General features: G+C 40.2%; 1 long non-coding RNA gene across 1 annotated transcript; it reads right to left on the bottom strand.

Moving 5' to 3' along the window:
* Nucleotides 1-1,955: 1,955 nt before the first annotated feature.
* LOC306652571 lies at nt 1,956-23,768 on the bottom strand. The gene is made up of 3 exons (XR_013761474.1): nt 23,671-23,768; nt 3,359-3,576; nt 1,956-2,424 (listed from the first exon to the last, which is right to left on the bottom strand). It is a non-coding gene; the product is annotated as an uncharacterized lncRNA (long non-coding RNA).
* Nucleotides 23,769-24,600: the final 832 nt, after the last annotated feature.

Genomic DNA, 24,600 nt, shown 5'->3' on the forward strand with positions numbered 1-24,600 from the left:
GTCTCCTCCAGTCAATCCACTGTCCACAGTCACTATCAAATGAAATTCCAGCTGCTACCTTCTCCTCTGTACTATTTAGTAACCTATTTTTATTTTAGGAAGTGTTGACATTCAGGGATGTGGCCATTGATTTCACTGAAGAGGAGTGGAAATTCCTTCAGCCATCTCAACAAAACTTATATAAAGATGTGATGTTAGAGAATTACAGAAACTTGGACTTCCTGGGTATGCATAACTTCCCATCACAATTTTTAATTAATTAAGATTGTTTAATTTTCTTCCCTTGATGAATATCTTCTGGGAACTTCTGTATAAGAATGTTTCAGATTTGTGCTTTCAAGAAAAACAGGGCATTTTAGTAAAAATAAAATGTTAGTGACATTCCTTTTAATCTTTAATCTGTCCCTTTATTGGTAGGTTATATATCCTTCACTTAGAAAAGTGATGCTGAGAGTTATACAGTGATATAAAATATTGTGGCCTACACTTATAAGAAGACATAGTTGAGAAGCCCAGAGTTTAAGGAAGAAGCCAAACTTTAAAATGTTGATGGAGAAGTTATCTAGCAGAAAAGATTTTTCAGAAACGTAGGTTTATTTCTCCTGTTATCATTGAATATGTACTGCCCTATGTTTATCATGTTGTAAAAATCTTAAAATTTTTGTGTGTGATGTCACAGTTTATTTAAATTAACCACCCAACTCCCCTTTGCTAGTGAACAACAGCATGACCTAAAATATTTTGTTTTTCTTGGGTTTCCAGGTGATAATATGCACATTTTTTGGAAACTTCTAGGTCAAGTCATTTTAATAAATTAATATCCTAAAGCAGTTTAATATTCATATATTTATTCATTAAAATTCACTTACATGTGCTCTTTATAAATAAATGTTTGTTATGGATTTTCTGTGAAATGAAAGCCAAGTTTCACAATAAATGCTCTTTTGTGGTATGTAGTCATAGTTGCAGATTGTAGTTATATTAAAGCATTTGTAAATAATATATCCATGATTGGTTAAATTTTCCTTTCTTTTATTCTTTCATTTTATAGACTACATTTTATGCTGTAGGAGAGGTTTTCTCACTTCATGTAACACTGCTTTATTTTTGTCTATATTTTATGAATATTTGACAATTTCCATTATTTCACAAATTAGGACATTGTTGGAATTAAGATATGCTTATTCTTGTTTGTATTGCCAATACAATTTTATATGCTTTTACTTGTTTGTATAAATAATATACCTTTTAAATGTATTTTATATTTTATGCAGATTGATTTTTTTTATCCTGTGTATGTACATAGTAATGTAAATTTTTATATGCAAATATGATAGGGATAGAATCCAGATGTACTATAATAATGGGCTACATCCTTAGCCCCTTTCTATTTATATTTGGAAAGAGGTTCTCACAAAGTTATTGAGGATGGCATTAAAATTATTACTTCTCTGCCTCAGAATTAAAATAGTAATTTTGGATCATATGCATGCTCTTTATATATATATATATATATATATATATATATATATATACACACACACATGTATATATATATATTCATGAATTTGTTCTTATTTATAGGATAAACACTGTAGGATTTTAAAGATAAGTGCAGGGTGACAGCTGGTCTTTGTTCTTCTTAAGCAAGGTGGGGTGGGGAAAGCAGCCATCCTTAGTACTTTCAGGGCCATGGTGAATCTAGAATCTCCCACTTAAAATTAAGGGTCACAAAAATATAGTTAATTATATTAAAAAAATTTTACAGGGTGTTATTGTCATTCAATCCTGTTTTTCAGATGTTGAGATCACCAAGGGCCTATCTACATCCATTGCTTACAGAAAAAGAGGGACAAACAGCAAGTTAAACCTTCCAAGCCTACTTTGCAGGGCTCCTTGAAATTTCCAGCAGGGATAGGTAAGAAACAAGTATCATCATTTTACTTGAACAAAGTACAAACTTGGAGCTACTAAAGCAGCTAATATTAAAATCAAAATCAGTTTTAGAAATAAACTTATGATTCAGTTTTTCCCTTGGTCATTTGAGGTTACTTTTATTAATTGAACTGACCATGAAACATACCTCCCTTGTTGAACCTTAGAATGTTTTGCATGATATTCAAATCTACTCATGACTGTACTTTGCAAATATTAGTGCCATATATCATTTGGACTTTCCAGAGTCCTTAAACTCTTGGTTCATAATATTTTTTCTCTCAATGCCAAGGGTCAGTGTTTTGGCTTGATTGGAACAAAAAAGCCTGAGGAATGTGTGATCAATCTGATTACATGCTAGGAACAGGACTCCAGCACTTCTGTGTTTTACAGTATGGTGGGCAGAGCATCAGGGAAACTGTGTGCTAACTCACCATCCATTCCTTCAGAGTATGTCCAAAGCATTTTGTCTTCAGCCTCAGCATCCATCTGTAACATGAACACAAGTTCTGAGGTCATGCATTTGATGTTAACCAAAACATGAAAACATACAATTAGAAGTTTATGGTGAGAAACAGAGTAACCCTCCTTGCCCTTGAATCCCATTCTGACTCTATGAGACTATCACAGTGACTCTCTTCCATACCAGGGGTTTTAAGAGACACATCTACAGATGCTGGGAATCAGAGAGAACAACAAGAAGCCTGATATCCTTGTACACAAGTGTTTTGGGTTTCATAATTATCAGGCATTAAAAGAAATTAAGAATTTATCAGCTGTGTTTGTGAAAGGGATAAAATCTCAAAAGTTAAACCAAAAGATTTCCAATGGATTTACTAAAATCTGATTCTTTTACATTTCTAGATCTTTTCCAACACATACTTCTTTCTAAAGGAAAATAAATGTCAGCCTAGACAAGCAAAATGAAGCCAAATTCATGTAATGTTCCCAGAATATACCATGAAAAAATGTTGTCAACAATAACCTACATTTACTCCCAAACTTCAAGAAAAAAATGTTACAATCATCTGAATATAAAAGGAATGTGAAGTCTGAGTTCTGTGGCAGTATCAAATCCCCATCAATAGTAAGAATTTTAAATGCCATAAAATAATTTATCAAAAGGATGCAAACACTTTCAAGGACTTTTGTTTTCATACACTCTGACTTGAAGACATATAACCATTTCACAAGGATTGGTTAATCCCTCTCTTAGTTTAATTTACTTCTGCACACTCTCAGAAAGAATTTTTAAATATAAATAATTTGTTTTGTCTGTTGAAAATAAGAAGCAGGTGGAAGGTGCACTCTGTGGCTCACTCCTTGCAACCTGGGGAGCAGAGAGGCAATGGTTGCCCTGGAAATGGGAGCTCCTCCCTGCTCCCAGGCAAGACTGTGACTGAAGGTGCTGAACTGCACAGACCTGTGACACAGAACAGGTGTGGCAGCAATGATGGACTCTAACTTCCACTGATGAGCGTTTTATGTGCCACACTTCTGCTCTTTCACGCTCTCCAAGTACTGCACATAGTAGGTACATTATTTTGATTACTGTAGTTGTGACAAAAGACTTCAGAACACACAATGTATCATGTCTGGCCAAACCAGTATAGACTATTTATCCACTGCACATTTTTTCACCTGGAACATGACAGATGAAATTAAGGACAGCTCTCATAAGCTAGAACAGTTAAAACCACAAGAACACTTCTGTCATTGCTTCATAATAAACACCATAGCAGTCGCTGAACTGCTCTTTAAATTAGCAAACAGAATGTGTTCATGACTTTCAAAAGCAGTTGCTTTCATCTAAATAAAATGGTTCATTGATATGAATATTTTATAACTATGCAACAGAAAATAAAAATACAGCAGAGATATTTTTTTCTGTTGATTTTGCTTTTAAAACTGCATTATTTATGGCAAACAATGCAGTGCCCAAAATTCAAAGGGCTTGATGTATTCAGGATGGGGGGCACTGCCCTGTGAAGCCCCCCATCCAGGGAAAACCCCCATTGCTTAAAAAGTGGCTCAACTCACACAAATTTCCTTCTGTGTGCTACACAGATAACCAGGTTGAGAGTGATCAGCACCATGTGAGGGTTAAAAGATGAAACCCATCACATATTTCAGAGGAAGCTATTCCCATGGGAGAGCATCCACATAACAGATGTCTACTGACATCAGGGCAGTTATTACTTGGTAGATTATGAATAATATGTTAAAGTTAAAGAGCAGGGGGCAGCTACTTTGTTAGTTTTAGATGGTATAGTATGGATATATTAGTATAAAATACCTGAGGACTTGGATTTTTTAAATTGGGGATGGACATAAATGCTTTATTTATTTTTTTCATATGTACTGCTGAGGATCAAACCCAGTGCCTCACATGTACTAGGCAATAGTTCTACCACTGAGCTACAACCCCAACCTCAACACATCTATTTTATTAATTTCAGATAGTTCAGTATGGATGTAATATTGGCTGTCCAGGGCTCAGCTCTCATATTGGTTTTAGGAGCTAGAGTATGGATATATTAGTATAAAACATCACAAGGAAGCTATTATATTCATGTTATAGGACACAATGTGGTTATATTTACTTTAATGTCACAAAAGAGTCTATATTAGCATTAGAAATCATGATACAGCTCTTATACATGTGTTAGGTGAAACCATATGTGTATCATATTGATTTTAATAGAGACAGTATGGCAAATATATTCATATTAAATGCCATAGCGAAGCTATTAAATTAGTGCTAGATGCTGCAATATAAATATTATATTGGTATTTCAACTACAGTGTGGACCTTATAAGAAAATTAAAGGACACAGTGTAGCTATTTTATTATTGCTAAAGGATGCAGTGTGGACACCACATTAATATAAAAAGCCACAGAATACGTACTATACTAGTGTTAGATCCAACTGCATGGATGTTATATTAGTATTATAGGCCACAGTGTGTTTATTATGTTAGTATTGGTGGCCAAAAGGTAGACATTACATTAATATTGAAGTCCACGAGGGGTGCTATGAGTGTTAGATGCTTCAGAATGGATATTCTATTAGTATCAGAGGTCACAGTGCAGGTATTCTATTAGTGTTAGTCTGCAGTGTGGATAATACGCTAGTGTTGAGGCCACAGTATGGATAATATATTGATATAAGAGGTCACAGTGTACACATATTAATATTAATATTGAAGGCCCTATGGCTGCTGTTGTATTAGTGCGCAAGGCCACTCTGTGGATGCTGGATTAGTGTCAAGAGGCCACATATGGACACATTAGCATCAAAGGTCACTATGGATGGTGGATTAGCATTGGAGGCTGCACATGGATAGCACATGAGAATTATCATACCACCATATCAGTGTCAGGACACTGTTGGTTCCTAGAAAGAAGATGTCCCTCAGGTGGCCACTGGGGCTCAGCTCAGGATGCCAGAGTTCAGCAGGACACAGGTGCCCTTCTTGATGTTCCTGACAAATGGACAAAATTCAGTACTATGTCCAGATTATTCAAGGCCATGATTTTAGAAATTCAAATATAAATGAAACTCATTACACATGATTTTCTCAAAAAGTGATGATTGAACAAGTTTTAGAAAACTATACTGACTATATTAACTATTACTGTATTAGTATTTAACTATATTAAAATATACACACTGAAATTTTTAACAAAATTAACTTAAAACAGTCCATAATTTAAATTTGAGACAACTAAAAGTTTCTAGGAGAAAGAAGAAAATCTATGTAATCTTAGAATTAGTGATGAGGGCATGTGTGTGTGTATTCTAGTACTGGGACAGAAAGCAAGTCCACACATATGCTGGAAAATCTCTTTAAAAATGAGCTACCTCCCCAGCCCTTGGCCATGACTTTAATTCACAATACCAAAAGCCAATTGACAGAAGAAAACTAATAATAAGTTGAACTTTAAAAGATTAAAATTTTACCAAATGTTTTACTGCATCCAATCCCAATTGCTCAAAATGCAGAGGCAGGAGGATTGCAAATTTGAGGCCAGATGGGGAGATTCAAAAAAGGGTGGAATGTGGCTCTGTGGTTGAGCAAAGCCCAGCATGTGAGACGCTCTAGATTCCATTCCCAAAACCATTCAAAGAAAAAGTTATACTGTGAGAGAGAACAAAATGACAAGCCAAACACCAAGATAAGTATTTACAAAACACATTTCTGTAAAGAAAGTTTTATGCAAAATACACAGAGAATTTTGTTTTGAGTTTTTCTTTCTTTTCATTTATTTATTTATTTTTTATTGTAAACAAATGGGATACATATTGTTTCTCTGTACATGGATTCAAGGTATACCATTTTTGTAATCATAAATCTACATAGGGCAGTGTTGTTTGATTCATTCTGTTATTTTTTTCCTGCCCCCCTCACCAAACCCACCACTCTTTTCCCTATATACAGTCCTTCCTCCATTCTTGCCACCCTCCTTAACCATAACCCTAAAAATAACCCTACCCCAACAATAAAACCTCCAACCCCCCATTTTACGTCCTCATCCACTTATCAGTGAGATCACTCATCATTAGATTTTTGAGATTGGCTTATCTCACTTAGCATGATATTATCCAATTTCATCCATTTGCCTTCAAATGCCATAATTTTATTATTCTTTATCGTGGAATAATATTCCATTGTATATATATGCCACAGTTTCTTTAAAAATTCATCAATTGAAGGACATCTAGATTGGTTCCACAATTGGCTATGGTGAATTGAGCAGCTATGAACATTGATGTGGCTGTATCTCTATAGTATGCTGATTTTAAGCTCTTTGGGTATAGGCCAAGGAGTGGGAGAGCTGGGTCAAATGGTGGTTCCATTCCAAGCTTTCTGAGGAATCTCCACACAACTTTCCAGAGTGGCTGCACTAATTTGCAGCCCCACAAGCAATTTATGAGTGTACCTTTTTCGGAACATCCTCGAAAACACCTATTGTTGCTTGGTGATAATCACTATTCTAATTTGGATGAGATGGAATCTTAGAGTAGTTTTGATTTGCATTTCTCTTATTACTAAAGATGGTGAACATTTTTACATATATCTGTTGATTGCTTATACTTCTTCTGTGAAGTGTCTGTTCATTTACTTAGCCCATTTGTTGATTAGGTTATTTGTATTCTTGGTGTAGAGTTTTTTGAGTTCTTTAGAGATTCTGGAAATTAGTGCTCTATCTGAAGTATGAGTGGCAAAGATTTTCTCCCACTCTGTAGGCTCTCTCTTCACATTGCTGATAGTTTCCTTTGCTGAGAGAAAGCTATTCAGATTGAATCTATACCAGTTATTGATTCTTGCTTTTATTTCTTATGGTATGGGAGTCCTGTTAAGGAAGTCTGATCCTAAGCCAACATGTTGAAGATTTGGATATACTTTTTCTTCTATGAGATGCAAGGACTCTGGTCTGATTTCAAGGTCCTTGATCCATTTTGAGTTGATTTTTGTGCATGGTGAGCGATAGGGTTTTAGTTTCATTCTGTTGCATATGGATTTTCAGTTTTCCCAGCACCATTTGTTGAAAAGGCTATCTTTTCTCCATTGCATATTTTTGGCATGTTTGTCTATTATGAGAAAATTGTATTTATTTGGGTTTGTGTCCATGTCCTCTATTCTCTACCACTAATCTACCTGCCTATTTTGGTGCCAATACTATGCTGTTTTTGTTATTACTGCTTTGTAGTATAGTTGAGTTATGGTATTGTGATACCCCCTGATTCACTCTTCCTGCTAAGGACTGCTTTAGCTATTCTAGGTTTCTTATTCTTCCAGATGAATTTCATGATTTCTTGCTCTATTTCTGTAAGGTACATCATTGGGATTTTAATTGGAATTGCTTTGAATTTGTATAGCACTTTTGGTAGTATGGCCATTTTGCCAATATTAATTCTGCCTATCCAAGAACATGGAAGATCTTTCCATCTTCTAAGGTTTTCTTTAATTTCTTTATTTAGTGTTCTGCAGTTCTCATTGTAGATGTCTTTCACCTCATTTGTGAGAATCATTCCCAAGTATTTTATTTTTTTCGATGCTATTGTGAGTGGGGTAGTTTTCCTAACTTTTCTTTCTGAAGATTCATCACTTATGTATAAAAATGCATTGGAATTATGAGCATTGATCTTCTAACCTGCTACTTCACTGAATTCACTTGTGAGTTTGAAAAGTTTTCTGGTGGAATTTCCTGGATCCTCTAAATATATAATCATGTCATCAGTGAACAGGGATAATTTGAGTTCTTTTTTTCCTATTTGTATCACTTTAAATTCTTTGGTTTTTCTAATAGATCTGGATAGAGTTTGAAGGATGATGTTGAATAGAAGTGGTGAAAGAGGACACCCTTCCTTGTTCCAGTTATTAGAGGAAATGCTTTCAGTTTTTCACAATTTAGAATGAGTTTGGCCATGGGCTTGGCATAGATGGCCTTTACAATGTTAAGGAATGTTCCCACTATTCCAATTTTTTCTACTGTTTTCAGCATGAAGGAATGCTCTATTTTATCAAATGATTTTTCTGCATCTATTGAAATAATCATGTGATTCTCAAATTTAAGTCTGTTGATATGATGAATGATATTTTTTGATTTCCAGATGTTCAACCCACCTTGCATCCCTGGGATAAAACCCACTTGATCATGGTGCACTATCTTTTTAATATATTTTTGTATGTGATTTGCTAAAATTTTGTTGAGAAGTTTTGTGTTGATGTTCATTAAGGATATTGGTCTGAAATTTTCTTTTCTCGATATGTCTCTGTCTGGTTTAGGTATCAGGGTGATATTGGCATCACAGAAAGAGTTTGGGAGGGTTCCCTCCTCTTCTATTTCATGGAATACTTTGAGTAGTATTGGAATGAGCTCTTTTTTAAAGGTTTTGTAGAACTTGGCTGAGAACTCATCTGGTCCCAGACCTTTCTTTGTTGGTAGGCTTTTGATGACCTCTTCTATTTTATTGCTTGAAATTGATTTATTTGTGTTTATCCTCCTCGCTCAGTTTAGGTAATTCATATGTCTCTAGAAACTTGTTGATGTCTTCGAGGTTTTCTGTTTTGTTAGAATATAGATTTTCAAAAGAGCTTCTAATTATGTTTTGTATTTCACTCGTGTCTGTTGTGATGTTTCCTTGTTCATTCCAAATTTTAATAATTTGAGTTTTCTCCCTCTTTCTCTTTATTATTGTGGCTACGTGTGTATCAATTTTGTTTATTTTTTCAAATAACCAACTATTTATTTTGTTGATTTTTCTGATTGTTTCTTTTGTTTCAATTTTGTTGATTTTTGGCTCTGATTTTAACTATTTCCTGTCTTCTTCTACTTTTGGTGTTGGTCTGCTCTTCCTTTTCTAGGGCTTTGAGCTGTAGTGTTAAGTCACTTATTTGTTGATTTCTACTTTTTTTGTTTAATTCACCTCATGAGATAAATATTCCTCTATGAACTACTTTTATAGTGTCTCAGAGATTTTTATATGACGTGTCTCTGTTCTCATTTACTGCTAAGATTTTTTTTTTTAATTTCCCTCCTGATGTTTTCTGTTATCCATTCATCATATAATAGTGTATTATTTAATCTCCAGGTATTGGAGGTGTTTCTGTTTTTTATTCTGTCATTTATTTCTAATTTTAATCCATTATGTTCTGATAGAATACAAGATACTATCTCTATCTTCTTGTATTTGCTAACAGTAGCTTTGTGCCATAAAATATGATCTAATTCAGAGGAGGATCCATGTGCTGCTGAGAAGAAAGTGTATTCGTTCTTTATTGGATGGTATATTCTATATGTGTCCGTTAAGTCTTAATTGTTGATTGAGTTATTGAAATCTATGGTTTCTTTATTCAATTTTTGTTTGGAAGATCTATCCAGTGGTGAGAGAGTTGTGTTAAAATCGCCTAGTATTACCTTGTTGTGGTCTATTTGATTTGTGAAATTGAGAAGGATTTGTTTGAAGTACATGGATGAGCCAATGTTCAGGGCATTTATATTTATGATTATTATGTCTTGCTGATTTATGCTTCCCTTAAGCACTATGTAATGTCCTTCTTTATTCCTTCTAACTCGTTTTGTATTGAAGTCCACATTATATAAAATGAGGATGGATTCTCCAGCTTTTTTGCTGTGTCCATGTGCATGGTATGTTTTTTCCCATCCTTTCACCTTTAGTCTATGGGTATCTCTTTCTATGAGATGAGTCTCTTGCAGGCAGCATATTGTTGGATTTTTCTTTTCTATCCAATCTGCCAGTCTATATCTTTTCATTGATTAGTTCAGGCCATTAACATTCAGGGTTATTATTGTGATATGATTTGTATTCCCAGTCATTTGACTCTTTTTTGTTTTTTGACATGATTTGGTTTCTCCTTTATTTGGCTATTCCTTTAGGCTCGTTCCTCTCATTGCTGATTTGCTTCCTTGTTCTTCTTCTCTTCCTCATGGAATTTTTTGCTGAGAATGTTCTGTAATGCTGGCTTTCTTTTTGTAAATTCTTTTAGCTTTTGTTTATCATGGAAGGATTTTATTTCTTCATCAAATTTCAAGGTAAGTTTTACTGGGTATAAGATTGTTGGTTGGCATCCATTTTCTTTCAGGACTTGATACATGTTTCTCCAGGCCCTTCTAGCTCTTGAGGTCTGAATGAATAATCTGCTGATACCCATAGTGGTTTCCTCCTGAATGTAATTTGGTTCTTTTCTCTCACAGCCTTTAAAATTCTGTCTTTATTTTGTATGTTAGGTATTTTCATAATAATGTGCTTTTGTGTGAGTCTGTTGTAATTTTGTGTATTTGGAGTCCTTTAAGCCTCTTGTACTTGGTTTTCCATTTTATTCTTCAGATTTGGGAAATTTTCTGATATTATTTCAGTGAGTAGATTGTTCATTCCTTTGGTTTGTTTCCTTAAGCCTTCCTCAATCCCAATAATTCTTAAATTTGGCCTTTTCATGATGTTCCATAATTCTTGTAGATTCTGTTCATGATTTCTTACTATCTTCTCTGTTTGGTCTACTTTGTATTCAAGATTAAATATTTTGTCTTCAATATCTGAGTTTCTGTCTTCCAGGTGTACTATCCTTTTGGTTATGCTTTCTATGGAGTTTTTAACTTGGTTTACTGTTTCCTTCATTTCAAGGATCTCTGTTTTTTTTTTTTTTTTTTTTCAGTATCTCTCTTTATTGACATGATCTCTTGCTTCCTGTATTTGGTCATTTCACTGTTGATTGGTGTGATCATTTAATGCCTACATTTGCTCCTTCATCTCCTCATTTGCTTCCCTGATTGTTTTACTTATGTATATTCTGAACTCCCTTTCTGACATTTCTTCTGCTGTTCTGTTATTGGGTTTTATTGATATAATACGTAGGTTTATTTGGGACATTTTCTTCCCTTGTTTTCTCATATTGTTCAGATATCAGTGGGACTCTGAGATATTGCAGATTTTCTCTATTGGCTTATTGTGTCCCTGTAGATTTCCAGTATATCACCTCCCAGCCTTCAGCAGCCTGATGTCTTCGAGGAACATGATAATGCAGTGCTTCTGAAGAAACTGCCCCTAGCCCACTGCTGGTTCTAAGGCTTGGAGCTGGCTCTGTGTGGAAAGGCTCTAACTGGGCAGTCTGCTGTGAGAATGTTGTCGTAGAAGGGGCCTGCCTCTCTAGGGAGCAGGGCTGCTTGGGGAAATCTCTGGCTGCCTAGCCCTGGTCCCTGAAGCCACCTGCGAGCCTGGGCCCACTGCTGGTTCCAGGGCTTGTAGCTGGCTCTGTGTGGAAAGGCTCTGAGTAGCTGGCCATGGAAGGACCCTGCCACCAGAGGGAGCAGGGCTTCTTGGAGAAGTCTCTGGCTGCCCTGCCCAGGAGCCAGAGGCTGCATGCGGGCCAGAGCTCGTCGCTGGCTCTGGTACTTGGAGCTAGCTCTGTGCAGAAAGGCTCTCACTGGGTGGCCTGCTCTGAGAAACTGGCCGTGGAAGGAGCCTGCCACCAGAGGGAGCAGGGCTGCCTGGGGAAGACTCTAGCTGCCCTGTCCTGATCTGAGGACCCACCCCTGTCCAGGCCTGCCACCCGGGCCGAGCTTCACCCGGTGGGGGAGACTCACCTTGTGGCTCTATGTTAGTCTGAGTCTCTGAATGCCTCCCCTTCTTGAATCCTGGGTTCTGAAGTGACAGAAGATTCAGTCACCCTCTAGTCTGCCATCTTGTATCACCCACAGAGAATTCTTAAAAACCAACAATTAAAATTCCAAAGTAAATTGGTAAATATCTGAACAAATGCATGACCAAAGAAAACACAAAGATGGCAAAGAGTTACACAAAATGATGTTCAGAATTTCATATCATCAGGAAATCACAAATAAAATAGTACTGAGGTAGCATGGCACAGATATTATGGACTGCTGGACTCTAAGAACAGTCACGGCACCAATAGCTCCAGGATGTGGCACCCCAGCACCCTCAGACATTGTTGGGAGAACACGTGGCACAGCCACATTGGAGGACAGTGTGCCAGTTCTTCTCAAAGCAAAATAACTCTAATGTGTGACCCAATGTTGTGCCTATAAATTAACTGCATTTGGACAGGTGCTTTGAGGAGCATGTAAGAAAAAAAAAGCATGTAATTATGCAACAGAGCTCTGGTGATGCTGATCAGTTCATAAATTGGGATGTTCGTCCATAGCTGAATGCACAATTGTACTACTAACCTACACAAAGACACAGGTGCATCCTACCTGGTGTGCTGCAAGTGAAAAAAGATGAGCCAAAGAGGCAGCATTGTTCAACTTTCATGACATTCTAGAAAAGTCAAACTTGCAGTCAGGTGAGAAGATGCATAGGATGAAGCCCAGGAGGGTACCCAGTTCAGAAGCCTCCATCCACATGGAGTCTGGGATCACCACCTTCCCTGTGCATAGTTGTATTCAGAAACTCAAGAACTCCCCAAACTACTTCTTTCAGAGACTTCTGTAAAGAGAGAATCATGTAGACATGATGAATTATTACCTCAGTCTCTAGCACCTTTCCCCACACAATGGACAGGGGGCTGGAACTTGAAATATAAAGTTATTGCTTGGTCTTTCTCTGACCATCATTCATCCAGAAGCTGTCCTAGAGCCCACCAAAAGTCCCTTTTAGAGCAGAAGACCCTCCTTCCACCCCAGAGATTCTGCAGGATTTAGGAACTCTGTGCAAGTAACCAAGACAAAGAACCCACACTGGAAAAACAATGATCCTAACACCCTGATCACCGAGATCTGGAAAAGAAATTAATTTATTGCTCATAATGGAACAATGAATTAATGACATGGTACAAAATAGGAGCTAGGTCTCCCCCTGAAGGGGAGTGAAGTCACACAATAGCAAGGGGAGAAAGTAGAGTGATCTATGTTATAATGGATCAGAATCTGCCAACTACACATCACTATAAACTCACATTTAGCTTAAGATACACACAGATGGTCTCAAATCAACATAGGGGAAGGTAGAGATTAGAACACATATATACTATCTTGCATTGTCCATTTTGAGAAACATGGTGCAATGGGAAGTTTCTTGGTCCTGAGGCCATGGAGAAGCAGGCATTAAGGCTGGAAATGGGGCTGTGGGTGAAGCCAAGGCTGTGGGCTCTGCTGTGTGACTCAGTGGAGTGAGGCAGACTTGGACGGGGTGCTGCTGGATGCATCAGCAGCTGTCCAGCTGCTAGCACTGGCTGTGAGCAAATGCAACTATGAAGGTTTGGTGCAGAGGCTCCCCTGACTGTGTTACTGCAGTCAACTGTGCCTTGTGGATTTGGGGTTCTGCTGGCTCCTGTATGAGGCAGTTTCCATGCCCAGGCCAGACTCTACCAGGTCCACTGTCTCTTACTGCTTTCCTGCTGGTTCGACCTCCCTGGCTGAATCCTGGATGCAGGCTCTGTGGGCCAAATGTGGGTGCTGCATGCCCCAGAGTGTGACTGCAACACCAAGGATGCTCAGTACCTGAACCTACCCACCCATGTGTGCACCATCTGACCTCACCAGTCATACCCCAAGGCCAACAAGTGACTCTAGGATGAGAAGTACAAGCCTGTTGAAATTCTCAACAAGGATCAGGTGGACCAGGTGCTGTCAGAGGAGCAGGTGTTGTAAAAGGAGAAAAAGGAAAGGTTCTCCTGAGCCTGGTCGACTTGCCAGTTCAGTCAGAGGTCCTCACCCTGGCAGACTGTGCACTGCGTTAGTGTAATTCAGGTCTGAGCCCTGGCAAGCTGTGCAGTTGGCACAGTTCAGGTCTGGGTCCTGGCACACTGTGCAGTTGGCTGGTGTAGCCCAGGTCAGGCCCTGGAACACTGCAATTGGCTGATGCAGTCCAGATCCAGGCCCTGGCAGACTATGCAGTCGGCTGTTGCAGTTCAGGTTGGAGCCCCAACAGACTGTGCAGTTGAGGAGAGTAACACCTTCTCCTGCAAGCCTAAGACAATGGGTTCTCTCCTCACTATCCCCCCCCCAAAAAAAAGCCCTTTATTCTTTTTCACTGGGTGAAACAATCATCTTGATAGATGTGCTCCATTGTTCAGTTGACTCCCAAACTCTCTTCTAAGGCCATTCCTATTATCTTTTTTAATTTTGTGTGTTTGCCTCCTCTTGTTCTTTTCTACGAGTAACATTTTTGTTTAGATTTTTAAAACATTTTGAGCCAGGAGTGGTGGTACACACCTCTAATATGAGCTACTCTGGAATGTAAGGTAGGAGAGTGGCATGTTTGGGAAGCCCACCTTGGCAGCTTAATCACAAGTCTCAAAGTAAAAAGAGCTGGGGATGTTGCTCAGTGGTGGAGCACTGGCAGTGTAGGAAGGCCCTGTGGTCAAACCCCATCAGCACAAAATAATGTAAAACACTATTTTAAAATAATTACAGTCTCCCAGGAAGTTGATAAAATAATACATTTTGTATACTCTTCACCCAGTTTCCTTAAGTGGCATTGTTTTTTATAACTAATACTAAACCCAGATATTGACTGTGATGTGACTGGTTATGAAAGGGAAATGCTCTTGTAAAAGCAAACTGGTTTTACCATATGTGTATTTACAATGGATTTAGTTTGGAAGGAAATGCATGTCCTGTTCTCAAAATCTATAGTTAATTGTAATCCTGTTGATGTTATACTTCAGGTAGCCTTAGAACAGAGATCTTTGGAAAGAAATAAATTTAAATATGTAGTTGGTACTTAAGCTAGGTTATGACAGTCACACCTTTTAAGCTAAAATATCAGAGGAATGAGACTTCCTCCCTCATCTTGGTGGCTTCATGCTATTTAATATAACCAGATGATGAAACAAAAAAATACGCAAATGCAATGGGTAGGAGCTGGGGGTGTAGCTCAGTGACAGACAACTCACCTGGATCCTGTGATGCACTGAGTTTGATCCTCACCACATGAAAGTAAATAAATAAAAATAAGGGAATCATGTCCATCTGCAGCTAAAAATAAATAAGTAAATAAATAAGAAAGCTAATATTTATATATATATATATATTAAAATCCTTCTAAAAATTCAATGGGCACATAGAATTGCTAGATGAAAGTTTTTAATAGAAATTTGTGTATTATTAATTAATTAAATTTGGTACCAGGGATTGAACCCAGGGGTGATTACCACTAAGCCACACCCCATCCCTTTTTGCTTCTTTATTTAGAGATAGGGTCTAAGTTGCTTAGGGCCTCACTTTGAACTTGTAAACCTTCTGCCTCAGCCTACCAAGCCATTGGGATTAGAGGTATGTGCCACCATATCCAGCCAGAAATAAGATTTTGATATCATTTTCTAATCCAAGGAGTCAGGGCTCTTTAAAGAAGTGGCAGATACTAGAACCAAGAGAGTAAGTATAAAGCCAGGGTAACATTTAAGTATCAGAAAGATCTTTGAGATAAAGCAAGAAAATATGTTAAAGGACAACAGGAAATAATGGAATAAAGATCCCAGTGGAAAGACCCCAAAGGTTAAACCAAGAATGAATTGAGGAATGAGGAACTACAGAATTGGAAAATAAATAACAGCCTAAGGTAACTCTCCAATGTCCACAGTGATATAAATAAGTAACTGAATAGATAAATAAGTGGGTTGAGTGAAAAGCACTTCTGTAGAGGAATTTCAGATAATTGGGGCACACATTCATCCATCAAGGAGGTGGAGCTAACTCCCTATTCCTTATGTGCAGGCCATACAGGGTGACTTCCTCCAAAAGATCAGAGAAAATGTGGACACATAGAGACATAAATTTTCCAATTGGAAACCTGAAAGGTCCTGCCTCAGCCAGGAGAGCAGTCAGTAATAATAAGATAATTACCTTGAGGGCCTGAAAACAGAGATGCTGTCTGGTTCTGTGACCTGTCTCCCCCAGACACACAGCCCCAGGATAAACATGAAGATAAAAGGTAAACCCCAATAGAGAACAATGTAAAAAGTACCTGAAAGGTCCTTCTCAACCTCGTTAAGGTCATTGGAACAAGGAAGGTCTGAGAAACTGTTCACCCACAAAGAGATGTCTATAGGGACAGGAACTGAATGAGATTTGGGATAGTGGATGTGGTCCTGGAAGAGGAAGAGGCAGAAATAAGAATCCAAAGGAAATGCAACTGCAATAAGTGATAGCACACTAGTGTTTGTTCTATATGACACCTTTCCTAGGACATTAACCCATCAGAGACAGTGCACAAAAATCACATCAGAAGAAAAATGAGGATGAGGCTACCTGGGAAATCTCTGTATTTTCTTTGCAATTTCTGTATAACAATAAAATCTGCTCAAAAATCAATTCTTAAGACATGGTTATATGTTTTCAAACATTTGGTTGTTTTTACAATTATAATTGCTGATACATGACATTCTAACTAGTTCTGTATTTTACTATGAATTCAAAAAGTACTTTAACAGAAAAGTAAACCATTTCACCTAATATATGATTCAAGATAACACCACTTTTACAGGTTTTGTGTTGAAATAAGAACACACATAGATCAACTTATATTTTTATGCAGTCACTAGGTATTAGGTGCAGCTTCTAAAAACTTTACCACTTTGCACTAAAATAACATTTTAGAGATTATTTCAACTCATGGCTGAACTTCCTCAACAGAGGGACTTTCACTGTGACTAGATCAGTTATTCCCAAGAATCCTTGTCCTATTTTTTTTTCTATTCATACTCTTTAGCAGTGATAGATTCAAAATGTCCATTTGACTAATAGCAAAGAGAAGAAAGAGATAAACAGGATTGGCAACCACATGGGTGATGCTTTGTGAGAAGAAGAGGTTAGAAGGACACCAGAGTCCATTGCCTCCATGATGCTCTGCAGGAAGTGAAGAAACTGGAGAAACATAGTCCATGGATGATCTTAGACGCTGCTATGATTTGGAAAATTACCTTCCCTTTTAGAAACCACAAACCATTATTGGAGGTCCAAAATCTTGAATGGTTCCAAATTGAGTTGAACTTCTAAGTTATTTTATTATCACTCTATCTGGTCATAAAATTTATGATAATTAAAAGACCTAGTTGCTTGGGATGCAGTCCAACAGAAGAGCACTTGTCTAGCATGCAGAAGGTCCTGGGTTCAACCTCCAGCACCAAAAAAGAAAAAAAAAAAAAAGAACTATGTCTTAATCACATAATCAAGTACAAAATGAATAATCACTTCTAGCAAAACATGTTAGACCTGAAATAATGTACAATATCAAAATAAAAATATCCCCTCAGAGTGGATCACACACCTAGACTATCATGTACAGTAGTGTCTCATCAGGAAGCATGTTCATTTTAAACATACATCAAAACAACAAAAAAGCCTTTACTGACTGTTGACAGGGGAAAATGGATATGGTCTGGCTTAGGAAAGGACATGTTAGAAGCACATAATACATCGAATCCTCCATGACAAGCCAGGCACTTTGACACCAAGTGCTGTTACCCCAGCACTTGGCAGGCTAAGGGAGGGGGATAACATATTTGGGACCCACCTGGGCAATTAAGCAAAACCCTGTCCCAAAAATAAAACATTTAAATGGCTGGGGATATATGTAGCTCAGTGCTTGCCTAGCACATGCTACAGTGGTCACTTGGTTCAATTCTCACTACCAAAAAATGGTGCAGGCCAGACATTTGATCACAGAACAGGGCAGAAGTCATTATGCCAACCTCCCAAAATCATCAAACTAAATTGCACTGTGTTCAACTCATAATATAACATGTCAAACCTCTGCTTCTACTAATCCAAATTTGATGACGTTTCAAATATAATAAAAATTGTGTGTTGTTTGTTAATAAATTCAACAAATATGAGAGGTATACCTGACTTTGATCTGAAAGCCATAGGTGCACTGGTATTATAATAAAACCTAGTCATGGCACGTCCTGTGACAACAGGCCCATCCCCCTGATGACAAGGAATAAGAGAAAATCTTTCTGATGAATGTACAACTTTAGGAAGATAAATGGTTACACTTTCTGTTTGAAAATTAGAAAAGAAAATGATTTTAAAAAGATTTTCTTTATAAATATGTCAGAATTATAAAAAGTAACTGCTATCTTGTCTTCTAAATAATTAATGATTTGAGTCCTGAGGAAATTTCAGAGAGGTTTTAAATATCATGCCATATAATAGCTGACATTAAACATATCACCATTCTGCTTCTATCTTCTAATAATGATTTGAAAATTTTTCTTAGAATAAAGTCATCTTAATTAGGAAGATTTATTGTGGTATGTGTGTGTGTGTCTATGTGTGTTTGTATCTCTGTGCAGGCACCCACACTGCTGAGAACCAAGCCAGGGTTTTTCACATGTTAAGTATGTGTTCTGCCACATGACTGCACAGTTGAACCACCCTGAGCAGCCTTTGGTAATGCCCCAAGTTGCTCCGCCCCACCCCACCCTACCCAAACCCCCAACCCACTCTGCCCTTCCCTAGTACTTCTTGCCTTGCCTTGCCCTGCCCCACCCTGCCTGGCCTTGCCCTGACCTGAGGGTGGCCTGAATTGAGGACAGAGACCTTACCAAGAAAGGGTACATCACCAATGGTGGTCACTGCCACAGGATGGGTGGAGCTCGCAGATTCCCTGGCCTCCCATCTGTCTGTGTCCAGCCTCTGAGGACTCCCTGTCGAACATCCCAGACCTTGAGGCCCAGATCCCTCAGGTTGGTCTCAGTTCGCACTTCCTCCGCCCCAGGACACACCAACCTGAGATCTCGAGGATGTTGGAGACCTTCCTCAAAGGCAGCCCGACCCAAGGGAGGTGGCCTTCCTCTTGGGCAGCTGCATTACCCAGGAGGCCTTACCTGAGTGCAGCCATAGGCAGCGTTACACAGGAGCAGTGGCCTTATTGGAGGGTGGCTGCCTTTCCCGAGGGCGACCTTCCCCGAGGGCAGGGTGGTGGTCAGGTGACCACAGAAGCATGTGGTCCAGGCAATATGTCTGCACCAGTGCTGAAGCAGCCAGACACCAATACAGAACAAGAAGTCAAGGCCTCCAGACACATGTACAGTGGGTAGGTCGAGACCTGCGCTGTGCATCTGCCTGTCCAGCCCCAGCCTGTCTCAATGCCTGAGAACTGGGCATGGGCAAAAAGCAGGGTGGCCTGGGCACCCGCTGTGGGATTGCCGCATGTGTCTGAGTCATACTGGATTTAAAAACATCCATATTTTACAGCTGCAGCTCTTTTTAGTAACTCAGTAACAAGAGACTAAAGGAGGAAGGTGCTTCTTGTTCAAGAGGAGGAAAATACTTATTTCTGATCAAATTTCTATACATTAACCACCCACTACCAAAACTCCACTAGGCATTCATGCTGGTGTGCAGACAGGACCCAGAGGGGTGGGCACAAGAGGACACGTGAATGTGATGGTCACACAGACAAGTCCAGACAGGTGGCACCCCTGCCACCAGACCCCACCACAGGCCCCAACCCAGGGGTACTGAGGCCCACACACAAGGATTTCACAAGGGATGCTTGGGGTCAGTGGATCCAGTTTCATCTGGAGTGAGCTGTACATGCACCCTCTGGCCCTGAGCCATTGTAGTGACATCCACCTGTCACACTGACCCTGGGGGTTCAGGGTTGACATGAAACCGCACAGTGCAGAGGGAAACCCAGCTGCTACAGCCTCCAGGGGTCCATTAGCCTCCAATGAGCTGCCTAAACCTATCTCCCAGGAGTCCTGATGTCTGATCAGGTCAAACATCTCAAAGCAAAGGAGGAGCTTTTTAAAAAGGCTCTTTCTTCATGTCTGGGAGGAACTGACTCAATAGGATTTGGAGAGCATTTGAGGAGAAATTCTCAGGCAAGTGAAGCAGTCCTGGTATATTCAGCTATTCAGAATTCTTTTCCTAGTCTATAACCAATATGCACTGCTGCTTGACAAGGTAAAATGACATCTACTTTGGCTTACAGTGAAAGTGCTATTAGCCCCCAGACCACACCAATGGGACACAGGCTCTCCTCCTACAGGTGACACAGGACAGAGGCCCTGCAGACACCCAAGGAGAGGGCCTCTGTGGGCCTCATTCACAGAAGTGCAATGCGCAGCCCCCTTCTCTCTAATACTCTGTTGCTGAAGAAGCAAGGGGCAAAGGCCACAGCAGGTCCCAGCTTCTACAGCATGTGCTGCCCAGAGAGGAAGAGTTAGTGAACACAAAAGAGGTTTCCTTCTGAGTTCACCAGCATGTGTCTGATCAGGTAGGTGTGCAGACATGGCGACCAGCCAAGTGTCCCCTCCAACAGCATTGCTGTTGTGACCAGCAACTATCTGGGCACCTCCGCAGCCAGAAACAGAGCAGATTTTAATCAAGGTCCTGGCTCCATGGGTAAGGTAGGCAAAGGAGTGTAAAAGAAGGTTTGTAGGGAGGAGTCTATAAATTCCAGAAAAAAAATTTTGTAGAATAAACAGTCAATGCATTGTGCATTTGGAGGTACAGACCTCAATATTCCCCACACAAAAAACCCACACTGGCTTTCTTTACTTAGTGTCAAGAATAAAGTGCTTGGAACTGCCCCAAAGAGACTGAGACCCTAATAGCATCGGCAGTTTTCTTTGCCACTCCTGGAAGCTTTCACATTGCCCCGGAACCACCCAAACCCCTGGAATATATGCAGGATTCACTTCTCAGGGGGTACAACTTTGGCTAGAGAATGAGAGGTACAGGGAACTACAGAACCAAGGAGGATGAAGGCACCCTGTGACACTACTGTGTACAAACACAGGAGCCAGAATGGCATGGAAGGACATGCTGAAAGAAAAGACTTCACTCCATAGGGTACAATACCATGTGGTGAGACTTGGATGGCCTTGCATTTCCAATTAATCTTGGAATGAGAGCCCAAGGCAAGAAGCCTGCAGTGCCCAAAGAATGCTAAAGAGCAAATCAATCGAGAGAAACAAATGCCAGCAAGGGACCCCACAGCAAAGAGACAGACACTGTGAACAACACTCCTATTATCATGAGGCTTGTGAGGTATGTGCATGGGTCTCCATGTTGCCACCATCTGCCAATTCCTCAGGAGGGCAGAACAAAGCAGCAAGGCATAAAGATTAGATTATGTAATGCTTGAGGATTGCTGTTTTCAAAGAGGAAACAAATGGAATGAATTGATTTGCTTGTCAAAGTCATGTCACTGAAGGAGACTCATTCCCTCCTCTTGTGAAGGACCTCATTAAAGAGGGGAATGATTTCCCAGATGCAGAATATGAGAGACCACAATCCACTCCATTCATAAGAGAAGGTCCAATTTCCAGAATCACATGGATGGATCCTATTCTGGTCTCCCAGCTTGAAAAGTGACCATTGAGGTGCTACCTAAAGGGTTCCAACATGGCCTGAACATCATTGCCAGCCTCTAGCCAGAAGATCCAGAACCTGTGTACTTTGCCTGAACTCTCTTACTTCCAGAGAAGCAGCATCTAATTTTGAGTCCAGTGGGAACATTTTTACTATTCAGAGATCTTTGATGGAGTGGGGATGTGGTCTTAAAAATACATGCAGGAAGGAGAATACAATGTTTTTCTGGAACCCCTCTGCCATTCTGGACTTCTGGGAAATATTTTGTATATTGTATGCAGTAGATTTGAGAAACAAATGAAAAAAACAAACAAACAAACAAACAAACAAAAAAAAAAAAAAACCCAGGCTTGCTGCCTATTCTATTCCCACAGGTTCCCCTGCCTTGTTAAGATATCAAGATTGAAATATCAGGTCTATATTTAACATGTAAATGAAACCTGCTGTACAGGATATTTTCCATTTGCCTCTTCAGACCTGCTTGTCTACCCTTCTCCACATTGCTCTTTGCCCTGGAGTGCTGACCTATCTGAAATACACCAACTTGCTATGTTACCCTCTAGTTTTCAGTTGGGTACAGTCGAGGGGAGACAGTATTGGGAGCTGTGCCATGTGGACTCGCCAAGATGGTGCCTGGAAGCCAGCCAGAAGTTGTTTTGGTCACATCAGCAGTGAGAGGTTGATTAATATAAGCACACCCATATCATTGGCCATATTCAATTAAGTCCATGCACACAATGTGTGCACAAGTGTTCCCAAGTGTTCATGATCATGCCTCCTCGTTTTGACCTTTGCCATGATTGGGCAGTTAGCTCCTCACCTAATCTTTGCATAACTGGCATCAGCCCTACCCTTCACCTCCTGGAGGGGATATAAGCCAGCTCTCCTTGAGTGCCGGGGTTCAGAGTTCGGAGTTTGAGTTCAAGTTTGAGGTTGGAGGTTCCAGGTTCGAGATTCCAGGTTCCAGGTTTGAGAGCCAGGGTTCCTGGGTTTCCTGATTCAACAATAAACCATTCTGAATTCAAGAGCCTTGCTACTCATTTGTCCCCATGCCAAATTGACCTCACAGGATGGCGTCAAGACAGCAGCAGGAGACAAGGGCAGGAGGAGGTTGAGGTTGATGCATCTCTTCCCCCAACTCCCTCCCCACCATATCATTTTAGGTTGGTTGTGTCTTTTGATAAAAGACCTCCTATCAAGGTTGCCCTTTCCACACAACCCTCTCTTTCTGGGTTCTACTATGCTCCCTCTTCTGGACCTTCATATCTAGGAGTGGTAAAATCTATTACTAGACTCTTGGGTATTACACATAACCTTTTGGTTTCCCTGTGTCCTGCCCAAATCTTGCAAATAGTTCCTTTATTAAATCCTCCTCTAACTATCTTAAATAAAAGGAATATGAAGTGCCTGATACAGCCCAGCCTGCTATCCAGGCAATGGCAGCAGGTGTCAGCACAGCTGCTCCAGCTGCATCTGGACAGTGCCCCTTCCTCCTTCCTCTGCTGGTTTTGCTTTGGCTTTCATCTAGTAAACAGGGCAATGAAGAGCAACATGGAAGTTCACCTATTGGTAGCAACCCTGCCCTTCACCCCAGAGGATACCCCGCTGCATCCCTGCCCTTCAGCCAACCTCCCCTGCAGGTGTCCTGTGTCTGGGTACTGCCCTGGCAGCTGCAATAGTGACTCCTCAGGCTCCTTGCAGCTTCTTTGCAAACCAGCATTATGTTTTCCAAAGCACCAGGCCCCAGCATGACCCAGGCAGGCATGGTCCCTAAAGGACTTCATTCCAAGCCCAAACCAGTATTTCAGGTTAGCACAATATTCCCTTGTATTTTAATGCCAGAAGCAATTTTTCTCCAGCTTTCTCAAACCTTCTTTTCTAACAAAAATATTTAGCTCACCCAGGAAACATGTCCTTACCATAAGCCTTCCCCAGGAGGGCCCCTGGTCCTCTCCTCACTTACCTCTGGGAAGCAGAGTTAAGGGACCAGGCACTCTTCCCTGAGCTCTTCTGCCAGCCAGGGGTTTGGGTGCACAAAACACGGGTGGACTCTGGCTCACCTACCCAGGAAAGGAATTTATTGGACAGAGAGGCAGGGCCTCCCAGAGTCAACAGGAAGCCTGGGGATCAAGCTCAGAACAATAAGAACTGCAGCTGAGAACACTGCCAGGTGCTGCCATGGGAAGTCTTCCTGAGACAGGCACTGGCACTGGCCCCTGTGGAGACTCACCTGCACCAACTCTGCAGCATCTGGAGCCTCCTGTCTCTTTGCTTAACTCTTCCAAAATTCAAGCCTGGGCCCATACTTCCAATTGGTTAAATGCTAAGTACTCCTCATGCCCAAGCTGGCAGGGAGGGGTGGGGTCCATGGGGGGGACATGTGCCTCAGCTGCCAGAACTACCCAGTGAGGGAACTCCTCCCAGGCAAAGATGCCCTGCCCAGACTCATCCCTGGCTTCCTTAGTTCAAGCTGCAAGTTCCCTTTATTCACTCCAGCACCCTGCTTTGTTCAGTGAGCACCATCTGAATACACAACATGCTGGTACTGTTCAAGGCAATTGGTGACACAAGAGAAACCTAGATGCTGCTCTTCCAGCTCTCAGAGAACACAGGCATTGAAGAAGGAGAACAGTTGCACCCTGGCACAAAGGCAGCAGCAAAATGCATGCTCAGTGCTGAAGATTTGGGAGAGCTTTGTGGATGCCCTGGCCCTGCCTCCTCAGGAAGTTATAAGGCAGATTTGGAAGGGGAGACAGTATGAATCGAGATGGATCTTCAAACCCGGGCATGGCACGGTCCCAGAACATGACTTCTAGAGCAAACCTAACTCCCATTTCTCTAGGAAGGAA

The sequence above is a fragment of the Sciurus vulgaris genome, assembly GCF_902686455.1.
Source record: "Sciurus vulgaris genome assembly, contig: HiC_scaffold_292_arrow_ctg1, whole genome shotgun sequence".
In the NCBI taxonomy this organism is placed as follows: Eukaryota; Metazoa; Chordata; class Mammalia; order Rodentia; family Sciuridae; genus Sciurus; species Sciurus vulgaris.